Source organism: Protopterus annectens, chromosome 2.part0 (genome assembly GCF_019279795.1).
Source record: "Protopterus annectens isolate FY-2018-M chromosome 2.part0, PAN1.0, whole genome shotgun sequence".
Taxonomy (NCBI): domain Eukaryota; kingdom Metazoa; phylum Chordata; order Ceratodontiformes; family Protopteridae; genus Protopterus; species Protopterus annectens.
The window spans coordinates 898,589,499-898,603,693 of record NC_056728.1 but is presented as its reverse complement, the minus strand read 5'-3'; the positions used below and the strand labels follow the sequence as shown (position 1 = coordinate 898,603,693).

The 14,195-nt window shown below is 44.1% G+C and overlaps 1 protein-coding gene across 1 annotated transcript in view; it reads right to left on the bottom strand.

Annotated features, from left to right (window-relative positions):
* Nucleotides 1-14,195, bottom strand: part of RIC1 (RIC1 homolog, RAB6A GEF complex partner 1) — a 2,584,659-nt gene that overhangs the window by 592,065 nt on the left and 1,978,399 nt on the right. The window lies entirely within an intron of this gene.

Sequence of the window (14,195 nt, the reverse complement as noted above, 5' to 3'; positions counted from 1 at the left end):
AGGGGAAGGAAGGAGGGTAACCTGGACTGCAGCAGTGTCTACACTCGAACATCTACATTTATGGTAGGTACAAAACTGTACTATGTTCATCGTGTTACCCTGCTGCAGTCATTACACTTGGGTAGAATCCCAAAGCTGAGGAAGGGTGGCTGGTCCTATAAGGCATTTGGGGTGGCTATAAAGACCTGCAGCACTGCAGTGGCGAAGCCAGCTCTGGATTTAGAGTATAGAGGCAGATGGTAATGCTTGGTGAAGGCGTGTACAGAACTCTAAGTTGCTGCTTCCAAAATATCCTTGGTAGGTACTCCCCTGAGGTAGGCAGTTGAAGTGGCTGTTGCCCTGGTGGAGTGAGATCTAATGCTGCTAGGTACATGCTTTCCATGGTATGTGTAGCAGAAACATATACAATGTGCTATCCATTTTGAAATAGTCTGTTTTGAAATGGCTTTTCCCTGTGCTCCTGCAGCGTATGCTACCAATAATTGCTCAGATTTTCTGAAAGCTTTGGTTTTCTCCAAGCAGAAGTGTAACTGCCTGTGAATGTCCAAAGAGTGCAGTAGTCTCTCTCCTTTATTCTGTGGTTTAGGATAAAAAGTTGGCAGGTGAATAGTTTGGTTTAGAGCCACACTGGATACCACCTTTGGCATAAAAGTAGGGTTAGTTCATAAAGACACCCTGCCCTGGTGGAAAATGAGGAAAGGTTCCACTGCCATTAGTGCCTGTAATTCTGAAACTCTTCATGCTGATGTTGTTGCCAGGAGCAGAGCAGTTTTCCAAGAGATATATTTTAATTCTGCTGTGTTGGCTGGCTCAAAAGGAGGTAAAGTTAGCTTCTCCAAAACAAAGTTGAGGTCCCAAGTTGGAGTAGGTGCTCTACGGGGCGGTCTTATGTTTTTAGCTCCTCTGAGGTACTGTTTTAACAGAGGATTAGAGAAAATTGGTGGATCCGTGTTGTAATGAGCAGAGATGGCAGAGGCGTGGATCTTGATGGATGAGAAGGAGAGTCCTTTGTCCAGCACCTCAGTTAAATATTGCAGTATCTGAGGAATGTTTGGGACAAGAGGGTCAAGGCTGTGAGCTTGGTTTCAGGCACAGAATCTCTTCCATTTATCCGAATAGGCTTTCCTGGTACTAGGCCTTCTGGCCTCCAGAATGACATCCATTAACAGCTTTGGAAACAGGCATTGCTTGCTTGACTAAGGAATCTTCCATGCAGCTAGGTTTAAGGTCTTTAGCTGGCTGTGTAGTATTTGTTTGTTGTGCTGAGTCAGCAGATGTGGGATTTGAGGCAAAATCCAGGGTGGTTCTTGTGCTAAGCTCCTTAAGATTGGGTACCAGTGCTGGCGTGGCCAGTCTGGTGCAATCAGGATCATCTTTGGCTCTTCCTGCCTGGCTTTTATGAGTACCTTTGGCAGGAGTGGCAGTGGTGGGAAAGCATATACTTGTAGGTTCTTCCAGCTGAATGAGAGGGCATCCACTTACCATGTTTGTGGATGGTAACTCCTTGTGCAGAATTTTTGTAGCTGGCAGTTTATTGGGGATGCAAACAGATCTATGTCCGGGCTCCACCATTTCTGTGTTATTCTGAATATTTGTGGATTCAACTCCCATTTGTGGGGATCCATGATGTTTGTGCTTAAGTCATCTGCCACTGTGTTTTTCTCTCCTGGCAGGAATTGGGCTTGCAGATGAACTTGAAGGTTTATAGCTGTGTTCCATAAGGTCATAGCTTGTCTGCATAGGGGGTAGGAGTGAGTGGCCCCTTGCTTGTTTATGTACCACATAACTGTGGTGTTGTCTGTCTTTAGTAGTAGTTGTCCTGGATGCAGCAGGTCCTTGAAAGCTATAATCGCATTTTGTAAAGCTAGCGTCTCTTTTTGATTAATGTGAAGATGCCTTTGTTCTGCGGTCCACATGCCCTGAATACATTTGCCTTCCATGTGTGCTCCCCAGGCGTAATCCGATGCATCTGTTGTTAGTGTTTGCCTGGCTGTGGGTTGTGTAAAAGGCTGTCCCTTGTTGAGGTGACAAGCTTGAGCCCACCATTGAAACTCCTGTTAAAGGCAAGGGATTAGTGGTATAACTGTTTCCAAACTTTGACAGTGTTGAGACCATACATTCTTTAGGTACTATTGTAGTTTCCTCATATGCAGTCTAGCATACGGAATTAGTAGTATGCAGGATGCCATGTAACCCAAGGCCTGCAGAATTTTTCTTGCAGGGAGCTGGGTCTTTGTTGCCATCAATTGAAAGTATTGAGTCAGTTGTCCTTGTTTGTCTGGCATGAGATAAGCCATCTGGGCCGTTGTGCTCAAGCTGGCACCCAGGAATATAATCTCTTGTGAGGGCACTAGTTTTGATTTATTTTCGTTTACTGTGTACCCCAGGCAACTTAACTTTTTTACAAACGCCAGATGCTTTAGAAGAATGTCCTTGCTCTCTGCTTGAATCAGGCAGTCGTCCAGGTACGGATAAATATGAATTTCTTTCTTTCTGCAAAATGCAATTACTGGTGCCAGGCACTTTGTGAAGACCCTGGGCGCAGTAGATAAGCCAAAGGGCAGTGCAGAGAATTGGTAGTGCACTGAACCAGCTATGAATCTGAGGTATCTTCTGCAGTTTTGTCTGACAGGGACATGCAGGTATGCCTCTTTGAGGTCCAAAGTCACGAGCCAAACTTTCTTGCCCAGCATGGGAAGAAGCTGCTGTAATGTCAACATTTTGAATTTCGGAACATCCAGGTAAGTGTTTAGAGATGAAAGATCCAGAATGGGCCTCCAGGCTTTGTCCTTTCTGGGTACCAGAAAGAGTCTTGAGTAAAATCCTTGTCCTTGCTCCTGTGGTGGTATCTTTTGAATAGCTCTCATATCCATGAGTGCTGTAATTTGTTTTTGAGCCTCTGCCCATTGAGTTGGTGGCAGATTTGGCATTCCTTTTAACCTTGGCAAAGTGTGAAAGTGGAACCTGTAACCTTGAAATACAATGTTGAGAACCCATTTGTCTTGGGTGATCATTTGCCAATTGTGGTAGAAGAGTGCCAGTTTTCCTCCCAAGGGGGCTGCCAAGAAGGATTTGTTTGGCAGCTGTAGTGGGAAGTCATTGTAGCTGCTTTTTATATGGTTGTGACCTGTCTTCCCCTTCTTTCTGGCCTGATGCAACCCATTGTCGAGGCCTGTAAGGACCTTGTGTTTGACCTCTACCTCTTGGACGTCTGTATCTTCCCCTTTGAGGTCTGTCTGTAATTGGAAAGGACCAATTCTTAATTGGCCAGTTTCTGCTAAATATAATAGCTGAACCTGTAAGAAATCCTTCACCGTTTGCATAGATTTTGCCTTATCCTCCATTTTCTTTAATACCTCTTCTGCCTTAACTCCAAATAACACATCCTGCTGCAAAGGTGCATCCAATAATTTTGCTCTAACATGATCTGGTAACGTATGTTCTTTTAACCAAGCATGTCTTCTAATGACAGAGCCTGTAACTGCTGCTCTGCAGGAGGCCTCTAGAGAATCAAAACCACATTGCAAAGTATGCTTTCCCACTTGTTCAGCTACATGCAATACATCCTGCATTTCTTTAAAATTAGGAGGATCTGATTCTGGAAGCATTTTTTGTTTTAACTGAGACAGTAAAAACTGCTGATATTTTAGCATGTGAAACTGGCAATTTAAGGCTCTCATTGCTAAAGTTGCAGACGAATATACTTTCTTTCCCCATCTGTCTAATGCTCTGGAATCTCTGTCAGAGGGAACTGGATTCTTGGCTGATGAGGCCATAACTCCTTTGGGTCCCTGAGAAATAGTTTCAGGGTCAGCGCCGGGGCTTTTATACAGAAATTTATGTGAGTCAGGGACTCTGTAGTATCTGTCAGGTTTAAACAGGGGCTGGAGGTAAGGAATCAGGATTTAAGCCGGATTCAGTATAAACATCATCCACAATATCTAACACTGGTGGAATAGCAAGGGGTCTCTGTTGAGGTAATAAAAGGAAGTCTCTGAGCCTTTTCTTGGATTCTGAGTAATCCTGGCCTTCCCAGTGGAAATGCTCCCTCAAGGTATGTAGGGTTTCCCCAAAGGAGTAGTCCTCAGGCGGTGAGCCTGATGGAATTGATTCCTCAGTATCAGAATCCTCATAAGGGGGTAAAGAGTATCCTAGATCTGAGGATGAATCAGAAGAGATGGACACCTGGTTGGATGAGTCACAGTCTGCATCCTGTCTAGGCCTTTTATCAGGAGGGAGATGGGACCCCTGATCAGAGTAATTAGGTCTTCGGCCATTTTGAGCATTTGTTTCTTAGGCATGGAGGCCTGTCCTGGAGAATGCTGTATTTGTTTCTTTGACTTTAAAGGAGGCTTAGACTTAGCTGAGGGTTTAATGCTTAAATGAATAGGTCAGAAGACACCCTCTGTAGCTGTGGGTTGCTCAGCTACTCCAGATCCCTCTGAAAGGTTAGTCTCGGTAGGCTGAAGAGCTTGTGCATCCAAAGGCCCAGCCATCTCCAAGTGGGAGGTCAGAGGCGGCTTGTGGTTCTACAGAAGCAGTTGTCAGGGGCTGCGAAGGCGCCTCGCTGAAAACCGGAGAACCGGTGACTGGCCTAGAGGAGGCTTCATCGTCAGTTTTGGGCCTCGGATGCCTATCCTTGTCTTTGCGCTTTTTTGTGTATTCCGGTCGTCAAAAGTTCCGACGGCATGTTATAATTGAATTTTCTACCAAAATAATGTCAGGCAAAATCAAACTGACGTTTAATAGTGCTCTTGTTAAACCTAGCACAAAACCGACAACCAGTAACGTCATGCTCAGGGCCTAGGCATGGGATACAATAGGAATGGAAATCCTTATGAGGTATTTGCTTCCTACAAGAAATACAGTTATTAACTTTTACTGACATCGGTCTGAGGCAAAAAAAAGTTTCCCCAAAGGGGTACTTAGCTTTGTAGAAGACTTCGGTTCTGGATTCGGAATGAAAATCTCAGGAGACGGCCGACCGGCACTTGCAAACTGCTTTTGCTTCGGGCACCGCACAGCAAGAAAGACTGAAGAAAATGGCGTCGGCTGCATCTTATATCCCCTGTCGCACTGACGTCAGGGAGGAGGTGACAGCAACCAACGCTGGACCAAGACTTTGGAACTCTGGCCAACTGCGGGACCACCTGACAGCAGGATAACCCAAGTGTAATGACTGCAGCAGTGTAATACGATGAACATCTTGTAATGAGTGATAAAGGTATTTGGAGTAGCTCAAGTTGCAGCAGCACATATGTCTTCCATAGAAGCTCTGGAATGGAAGACGGCTAAAGTGGAAACAGATCTTGTAGAATGAGCTCCAACAATAGTTGATAACTTGAGTTTATTTTGGTCATATATAAAGGTAATGCAGTGTCTTAGCCATTTTGACAAGGTGACCTTTGATACAGACTTGCCCAATCTGGATCCAGAAAATGATAGAAATAGTTGGTCTGATTTTCTAGAAGATTTTGTTCTGTCCAAGTAAAAATGTAATTGTCTGTGGACATCTAACAAGTGTAGACAGTACTCTCCTTTGTAAATTTTGGGAAGAAAACTGGTAAGTCTATGGACTGGTTGATATTAGACTCTTGATACCACTTTGGGAAGGAAAGTGGGATTGGTTCTGAGTGATACTCTTCCTTTGTGAAAAATTATTTATGGATGTTTCAACACATAGCCTGTAACAATGAAATTCTCCTAACAGACGTGATAGTTAAGGAAGAGAGTCTTCCAAGACAAAAACTTGAGGTTGCAAGTAGCTGCTGGCTCAAAGGGCTGTCGAACTAGACACTGCAAGATTAAGGTCAAATCCCATGGCTCTACAGGGTCCTTGAAAGGGGGGTTTTAAATGCAGAGTACCTTTAAGAAAAACTTTGCATAGACGATGAGACATCAAGGAATGGTCATTAAAACCATTATGAAAATTTTAAATAGCAGCCAAATAAACCTTAATCGTAGACGTAGAAGCTCCCATTTTAAACAAGGTAGCTAAATATTCCACGACCTTGTCAAGTGATGCTGAGAAAGGGTCTATGCGATTTGGAGTCACCCAAATTGAAAATATTTTCTATTTGCCAAGATAAAGCATCCTGCTGGATGGTTTATGGAAGGCCAGAAGTATTTTTGTTTCACTGGAGAGGACAAATTATTCTGCCTGGCAATTACTGGAATTGGAGAAACCAAGCAGTCAGCTTGAGATTTTGAAGATTGGGATGCACCAGACCTGATGGTGAGAGAGATGGTCCGGAGCTGGGTCCAGAGTCCACAGGCAGTGAACAAGATGAGGCCAAAGAAAGGGGAACTAGACTTGACAAGGCCAGTACGGTGCAATGAGAATCACTTTGCTTCTCAACCGTTAGGCTTTACTCAGAAACCGGGGGATCAGTGGAATTGGGGAAAAGGCATACAGGAGTCTCGGGGGGGGGGGGGCAATCGAGAAGAAGTGTCTCTTGAGGACTCCCCGCAAGGGGAGTGAGGGCAAAGCAGCTGCTGCATTTGCGGTTTATAGTAGAAGCTAACAGGCTGTAGGAGAGAAACCTCTGTATGTATACAAGAATGGAAACAATATGAAAAAATTATTAGAAAGGAAGATTAAACCCAATAATGTCACTACAAAAGGTACGCAAAAATGTGGTACCTGTGGGCAATGTCAACACATTATAACAGTCCCCCACATAGTATTAAATGACATTAACAAAACCAAAGTATGGTTTCAAAAAGGTAACTGTAGATCCAGACAACTGATATACCTAGCTAAGTGTACAAAATGTCCAGTATTTTATGTGGGGATGACTACCAGATGTTTGAGAAACAGAATTTATGAACATCTGTATAGTATAAAAAAGAAGGATGACAAGAATGCATTGTGGAGACATTTATGTGAAAACAAAGGATGTTCTGAATTTCAGTTTGGAATACTAGAATTGGTTAAAATCAACCCCAGGGGAGGAAACATTAAGAAAACAGTGGGGGAAAAAGAAATTATTTGGCAGATTAAATTAAATGCCTCTGTCCCCCCTGGAATTAATGAATATCTGTCTATTAAACCTGTTCTGGAAGCTGGGATATGAATGTAGTAAAAAGTTTTTAAATAAGTATTATTTATCTCATTATAAGTTTTACTACAAGTTTCATTATAAGTTTTTAAAAAAAATTTTAATAATGTATTTAAATTCATACTATCCCTGTTAGCATATGTATTTTTAATGTATTACATGGATAAATTATAGGATGGAAAGAAATATATATTATGCAGCATACATTATGCAGTGTAATTTATTAAGGAAAGCACTAGCACTTTAAGGCAATAATGGAAATTATCATGTGACTATGTAAGAATGTATATATGAAATGTTTTAATCACTTAGTATTGTTCTGAAGAAGTCTGAATCGATGAAAGCGCTTAACCGAATGGTTTTTAATTGCATTTAATAAAAAAGTCAAAGGTTAAAAAGAAGTCTGTGATTGATCAGTATATTGTCGGAGTGCTGGTGCATTTACTACGAGAGAAACCTTAATCGTAGACGTAGAAGCTCCCATTTTAAACAAGGTAGCTAAATATTCCACGACCTTGTCAAGTGATGCTGAGAAAGGGTCTATGCGATTTGGAGTCACCCAAATTGAAAATATTTTCTATTTGCCAAGATAAAGCATCCTGCTGGATGGTTTATGGAAGGCCAGAAGTATTTTTGTTTCACTGGAGAGGACAAATTATTCTGCCTGGCAATTACTGGAATTGGAGAAACCAAGCAGTCAGCTTGAGATTTTGAAGATTGGGATGCACCAGACCTGATGGTGAGAGAGATGGTCCGGAGCTGGGTCCAGAGTCCACAGGCAGTGAACAAGATGAGGCCAAAGAAAGGGGAACTAGACTTGACAAGGCCAGTACGGTGCAATGAGAATCACTTTGCTTCTCAACCGTTAGGCTTTACTCAGAAACTGGGGGATCAGTGGAATTGGGGAAAAGGCATACAGGAGTCTCGGGGGGGGGGGGGGCAATCGAGAAGAAGTGTCTCTTGAGGACTCCCCGCAAGGGGAGTGAGGGCAAAGCAGCTGCTGCATTTGCGGTTTATAGTAGAAGCTAACAGGCTGTAGCAAGGCTGACTCCATCGACGAAAGATCTTCGCCGCTATGTTGGGATTGAGAAACCACTCATGAGGCAGGAGGATACATCTTGTTCAGTTTGTCTGCAATCACGTTGGAGTTCCCTGGGATATGCATTGCTATCAGAAAGCAGTTGGAAGCAATTGCCCATTGCTAAATACTTACAGCTTCCTGACATAGAGGGTAGGGCTTCATTCCCCCTTGTTTGTTGGTATACCAGACTATGGACATGTCTGTTTGGATTGCAGGTGCCCCTGAAGGAAGAACAGCCTGGAATGCTTGTAATGCTAAAAGCACTGCCCTCAATTCTAGGAGATGATGTGCAAATTGGCTTCTTGCGGGAACGAAGTGCCTTGAACAGTCCTTCCCGCAAAATGACCCCCACCCCACCCTACCTGGGAAGCATCTGTGGCCACTACAGCCTTGGGCTGAGGGAGTGTAAAGGCAGGAGCCCACAGAAAGTCTTCTGGCTTCATCCACCAAGATAATTTTTTTTGCAGTGATTCGTTATCAAGACTGTGTGGGACATGGGGTGCTTTAGAAGTGACCACTGTGACACCAAGAGCCACTGAAGCAGCCTCATGTGATACCTTGCTAGGGGAACTAACATTATTGTTGATGCCATGGATCCCACAGCTTGTAGCACCAGATGAACAGGAACTCTGTTTTGGGAAATAATCACTGAGTTTCAAAAGTCTGTGGAGAGGAAGGGAAGCTAAACAGGTTACTGTATTTAACCTTGCTCATATAAATCCAGATCCTGTGTGGGAGTCAATTGTGACTTTTCTTTGAGTGAAATGCTTAGTGTGTTGGCAAGATGTAGAGCAAAGTCTACAGCGTAAAGCAGTAGATGCCTAGAGGCAGTGGTGAGGAGCCAGTCATCTAGGTATGGAAACACGTGGAATCTCTGTAGTTTCAAATGAGCTGCTACGACCACCATGCATTTGGCGAACACCCTGGGGTCTGTGGTGAGACCGAAGGGCAGTGCAAAAAACTGGTAATGACTGGCTCCTAGCTGGAAGCAAAGATATCTCCTGGAGCATTTGTCCATTTTTATGTGGTAATGCACGTCCTGAAGATCTATAGAGCACATCCAAACATCATTCTCTAGAAAGGGAAGGATTGATTGAACCGTGACCATCCGGAATTTTGTCTGTTGGATAAATTTGCTCAATAGACTGAGATCCAAGAATGGTCTCCAGTCCCCTGTCTTTTTTGGCACTAAAAAGAATCTTGAGTAGAATCCAGATCCTATTTGGTCTGGTGCGACTACTTGGATGACTCTTTCTGAAGCAGCTTTTGAATCTCTAGTGTTGCTAGATCCCTCTGACTGGGTGGAACATGAGGGATTCGATTTTGGGCAAAGACTGAGGGAAATATGGTAATCTCTGGTAATTATTTTCTGCACTCAGATAGTTGAGGTTATTGTAAGCCAGGCTGAATAGTGCAGAGAGAGAACCTTTCCCCAACTGCTTCCAGAGGTAAGCAATGGGGCATCCATTCAGGAGCGCTGACAGGGATGTCCAGGAAAGGAATCTAGAGCCTTGGTTATGTGGACCCCCATTGCCATGAGAGTGCCGTCTTCCAGAAGAATTTCCCCTTTGCCTCGGGAGGAATAGTCACTACGTGTCCCAAAAAGTCCCTTGGGTCTTCTTGAACCACATTTTTCCACTCCTCCGATTCCTGCAGTAAGGTCATTGTAGAGCAGAAAAACGAACGCCCACAGCAGAAAGAGGTTTTCCATCTTTTTCACACCTGGCTAGGGCCTCTGACTTCTGGGCCAAACAAGGAAGTACCATTAAAAGGAGTGTTGATAAAGGAAGACTTACAGGGTTCTGCGAAATCACACAAGTGCATCCAGGCATAACGCTTAATAGCAATGCCTATACCCGCTACTCTAGAAGCCCCTTCGGCTGTATGGGCAAGTGAGGGACCACATGGATGAGTTTGAGATCGACTTCAGGGTGGCAAGCCGAGAGGTTACTTTATTTTGAACCCCATCAGGCAATGCTCCTGCAAGGGTGTCTGAAAGCTCAGTTATCAGATCCCTTTGGAGTCTGGTAAAGTGTGCCAAGAAGTTCAAGGACTAAACAGCAAAGGTCAATGAAGCTAAGACCCACTTCCCAAATCTATCCATCATCCGAGACTCTCGGTTAGGAGGATATATACCTGAACTCTTGTCGGCAAGTTCCTTTTTGGTGGCCGCTGCCACCACCATGGCATCCACTGCTATACTCTTTGACCAATGGGTCTAATTCTCCGGGGCTGAAATAATCTTATCCGGTCTCCAGGGAATAAGCTCTATGGAGTCAGGAGCTTTTCACGTTCGCTGAACGATCAACTTAACTTGATCGTCAGCGGGCAGGGTCACCCAAGAAGTAGAAGGGCGGGCATGAAAAGCTTGCAAGAACGCAGACTCCTCAGAGGATGGGTTTGAGGGCTTCCAATCACCCTTCTGTTTTAATATTTCCAGGATGTCTCCAAAAGAGACATCTTTACAGGGGTGACCGTAGGGACCCTTCCCCTTCATTGTAATCTGCGTCTTCAATGAAATATTCCTCAGGAGAATCCAGGTGCTTCCTCTTGCACATCGTCTTACAGGGTGGATCCTCAGGGGAGGTTTTGAAGAGGACTCCAAAGAGGGGGGATCCTGAATGAGGCCAAAGATCTCTCCATGATCTGGAAGGCAGGGCTACCCATAGAGGGGTGGCAGCCAGGAACAGAGAAAGACAACCTTGGAACAGTGTCAGACCCTGCTCCGATGAGCTGCCACTCAGAGTAGTGGCCAAGACAGAGCTCAACACTGCCATGGCCCGGAGAGCCGTAGATGCACTATGGAAATAAATGGTTCAAGGATCTTGAAATCAACAGCCAAATCATGGTTCTGGGTGTGTGATGGATCAGAAGGAGCCAAAGACCAGAGTTGAGTCCTAGGTGAGCTGCACCATCGGCACCGAAAGCATCAAAGTGGGGGGATCCAAGCCCTGAAATGAGGTTGAAGGAGGATAAACTGGTGGCTTTCCTGGAGAATATGCCTCAGCTCTGGGTGGGAGAGAGGTTTGTGATGGTGCAGGGAGGCCTCTGGCTGCCAAATGCTGTTCCACTAATCTGACAACATCCAATTCTGACTCCCAGAAGAATGGATTGGCATTCCCAAAGGGGAATCAGGCCTATCTACAAAGTTGTTGACCCAAAAAGGGGTCTACTGAAGGGGAATATCTGGTCCTGGGAATAACTGGCAGATCGACTTTCTGCACAATAGGCTGATGTATGGAAGGGGATTGTGGAACCAAATGAGACAATAATGGGGGTTGAACAGAAACTATTGTCAGCACCGAAGAGGTCATCGGTGCCAAAAGTAGTGGTTGGTACCGAAGAGATTTTAGTCTGAGCTGGTTCAATGACTATCGGCACTGATGAGGACTTGGTTGTTTTCAGTGCCATAGGTGAAGTTATTGTCAATTTTGGTACCTTGGCTTTAGGTTCCAAAGAAACAGTCGGAAACTGCAGTTTTTGCAGCTTAGTTTCATGTGCCATGGGGAGGTCAGCACAGAGTGGCTTCTTTTCTTTACTTCAGGTTTAGGAGATTTTGAAGTCTCTGCCTGAGATAGTGCTTCAGTAAAGGGACATTTCAATAAGCCTTTCAAAATAAGTTTGTTGCACCTTTCAGCTAAAGTACGGGCGATAAAGCCCTGACAAATAGTAAAAGTCAAGTGCAAGTGAGGGGCACTCAAACAATACACACAGGAAAGATGCCCACCAGAACTGTCATCTTTCTGCCACAGTCTTGACATTGCTTAAATCCAGATGTCCCCTTTCATTTCTCTGCCATATTGAAAAGTTATTTTGGTCATTAATATACACAAGCACACACTCCCACAAGAGGAAGGAAGGACAGGAAAGGAATATATATATATTTTTTTTACATATACCAACAATGGTATAAGAAAATACCCAAACGGGTAATGTGAGAAAAGAGGAAAAAGAGGATACAAACAATGGTATAAAAGATTACCAATGATAATAGAAGAAGGGAAGAGGCCTGATGCCAGCAATGATGATAAGAGTTACCAAAAGGTAAAAAGGGGGTGGGTAGAGATCGGTGGAATCACAGTCACTCATTCAACAACGTTGTGAAACTAGTAAAAAATTTTAAGCAAAAAAGTTTAGAATGAAGAAATTTAAAGCACTTAGCTGAGAGCGCTGGCTGATGCATCCAATTTTCTACACATCAAAGATCGGAGGTAATGGGGAGGGAGACATTATGGGTAGAGCCTTAGCTTAAGAATTTCTGTCTGGCATGAGCTATGTATTATGGCTGTGTTGGTTCCGAGAAGTTGGAACCAAACCCATCAGTCAAGAATGGAAAGAAGATTGACAATATCAGATCAAAAGGCCAGCCTAGGTGAATGCCATCTGACTGAATCCACAAGTGAACAAGTCATTAGCAAATTGGAGTTAACTTGACTGGAAAGGATTGGGGTTGACAAAGAAAGGACCCCTGATAAGCTAGAACCCACTGAGGAACATGCATAATGAAATTTGCCAAGGAAATTAATACAATGGCTGTTGCCATAGATTCTAGCGCTTGAACAACTGGACGAGATGGATAAGAAATAAGTAGATGAACATGACTCCTGATGGTGGATATGCGATGATGTGGTATTGAGGCTACCTACGTTGCTGCATCCAGAAGTGTACCAATGAACTCCAGGCTCTGGACTGTGGTTAGGTTTGATTTGGCATAATTTGTTATCCACAGTGACCAGCAAATCTGAGCAAATAGTCCCTGGAATATAGGAGAAGATGCTTGGAGGGGGCAGTGAGGAGCCAGTCGTCCAGATGTGTAAACACCCAGAATCTTCTTAGACTTAGATGAGCAGCCACCACTGCCATGCATTTGGTAAACACCCTGGGGGCTGTGGACAGTCCAAATGGCCAGGGCTCTGAATTGGTAGTGACTAGCTCACAGTCGAAAGCGTAAGTGTCTTCGGAAGAACCTATTTTGATGTGACAGTATGCATCCTGAAGATCTATGAAGCACATCCAACTGTCCTTGTGAAGAAATGGCAGGATGGACTATACTGTGAACATTCAGAACTTCAACTTCTTGACATACTGATTCAGCTTGTGCACATTCAAAATTGGCCTGAGGTTCCCATCTTCTTGGGCACTAAAAAGAAGTGCGAGTAAGTTCCAAATCCTATATGGTCTGGTAGGACCTTCTGGATGATTTGCTTTTCTAGCAGATTTCTTTTGCCACGTGTTTCCTCTGACTGGGTGAAATGTCATGAAGTTTCTTCCTTTTGTGAAAAAGAAGTTGGAAAAATGGAATGAAATAGCCTGAAGATATGATGGTTAGAACCCAGGTATCTTTTCTTACATCTGCCCAGAAGTTTGGGTGCATGGATAATCATCCCCCAATTGCCCCCAGAGATGGACAGTCGATCAGTGTTTCAGGAGCTCTGGAAGGGTCTTGTCCAGAAAGGAATCATGGAAACCCTGCTTCTGCAGCTCTCCTTTGCATCTAGGGTGACGTCTTCCATCAGAACTTCCTCCTCTACCTCTGGAGGAATTGCCCCATGTGGCTCTTGGAAAGATCCCTGACATTTGTGGAACCACATTTTCTTAATGGCTCTCTGACTCCTTGAAAAGATCCACTGAGGGGTAGAACATTTGATTCCCCACTGCAGACAGAGTCCTTCCATCCTCTTCACTGCAGGTAAGCATCTCTTTTACTAACAGCTCAAATAAGGATGTGTCATTAAAGGAAGCACTGTTAAAGGAGATCTTAAAAGGCTCTGCAAGTCACATAGCTGCATCCAGGCATGTTCCCTTATTACAATGCCTGAATCAGCTGCTCGTGAGGTGCCTTTAGCTGTATGAGAAATCAACCTCATTGAAGTGTATGATATACACAAAAGAGTGGCCATATGAGAGGATATTCTTTTGAAATCTTCTGCAGACATGGACTCTGAGTATTTGATAGCCCTTTGTTTGGTCAAGTCTCTCTGAAGTCTCGTGAAGTGTGCCAGGTAATTAAGAGACCTTAGGGCAAAGGTTGCTGAGGCAAAGTCTTGCTTTCT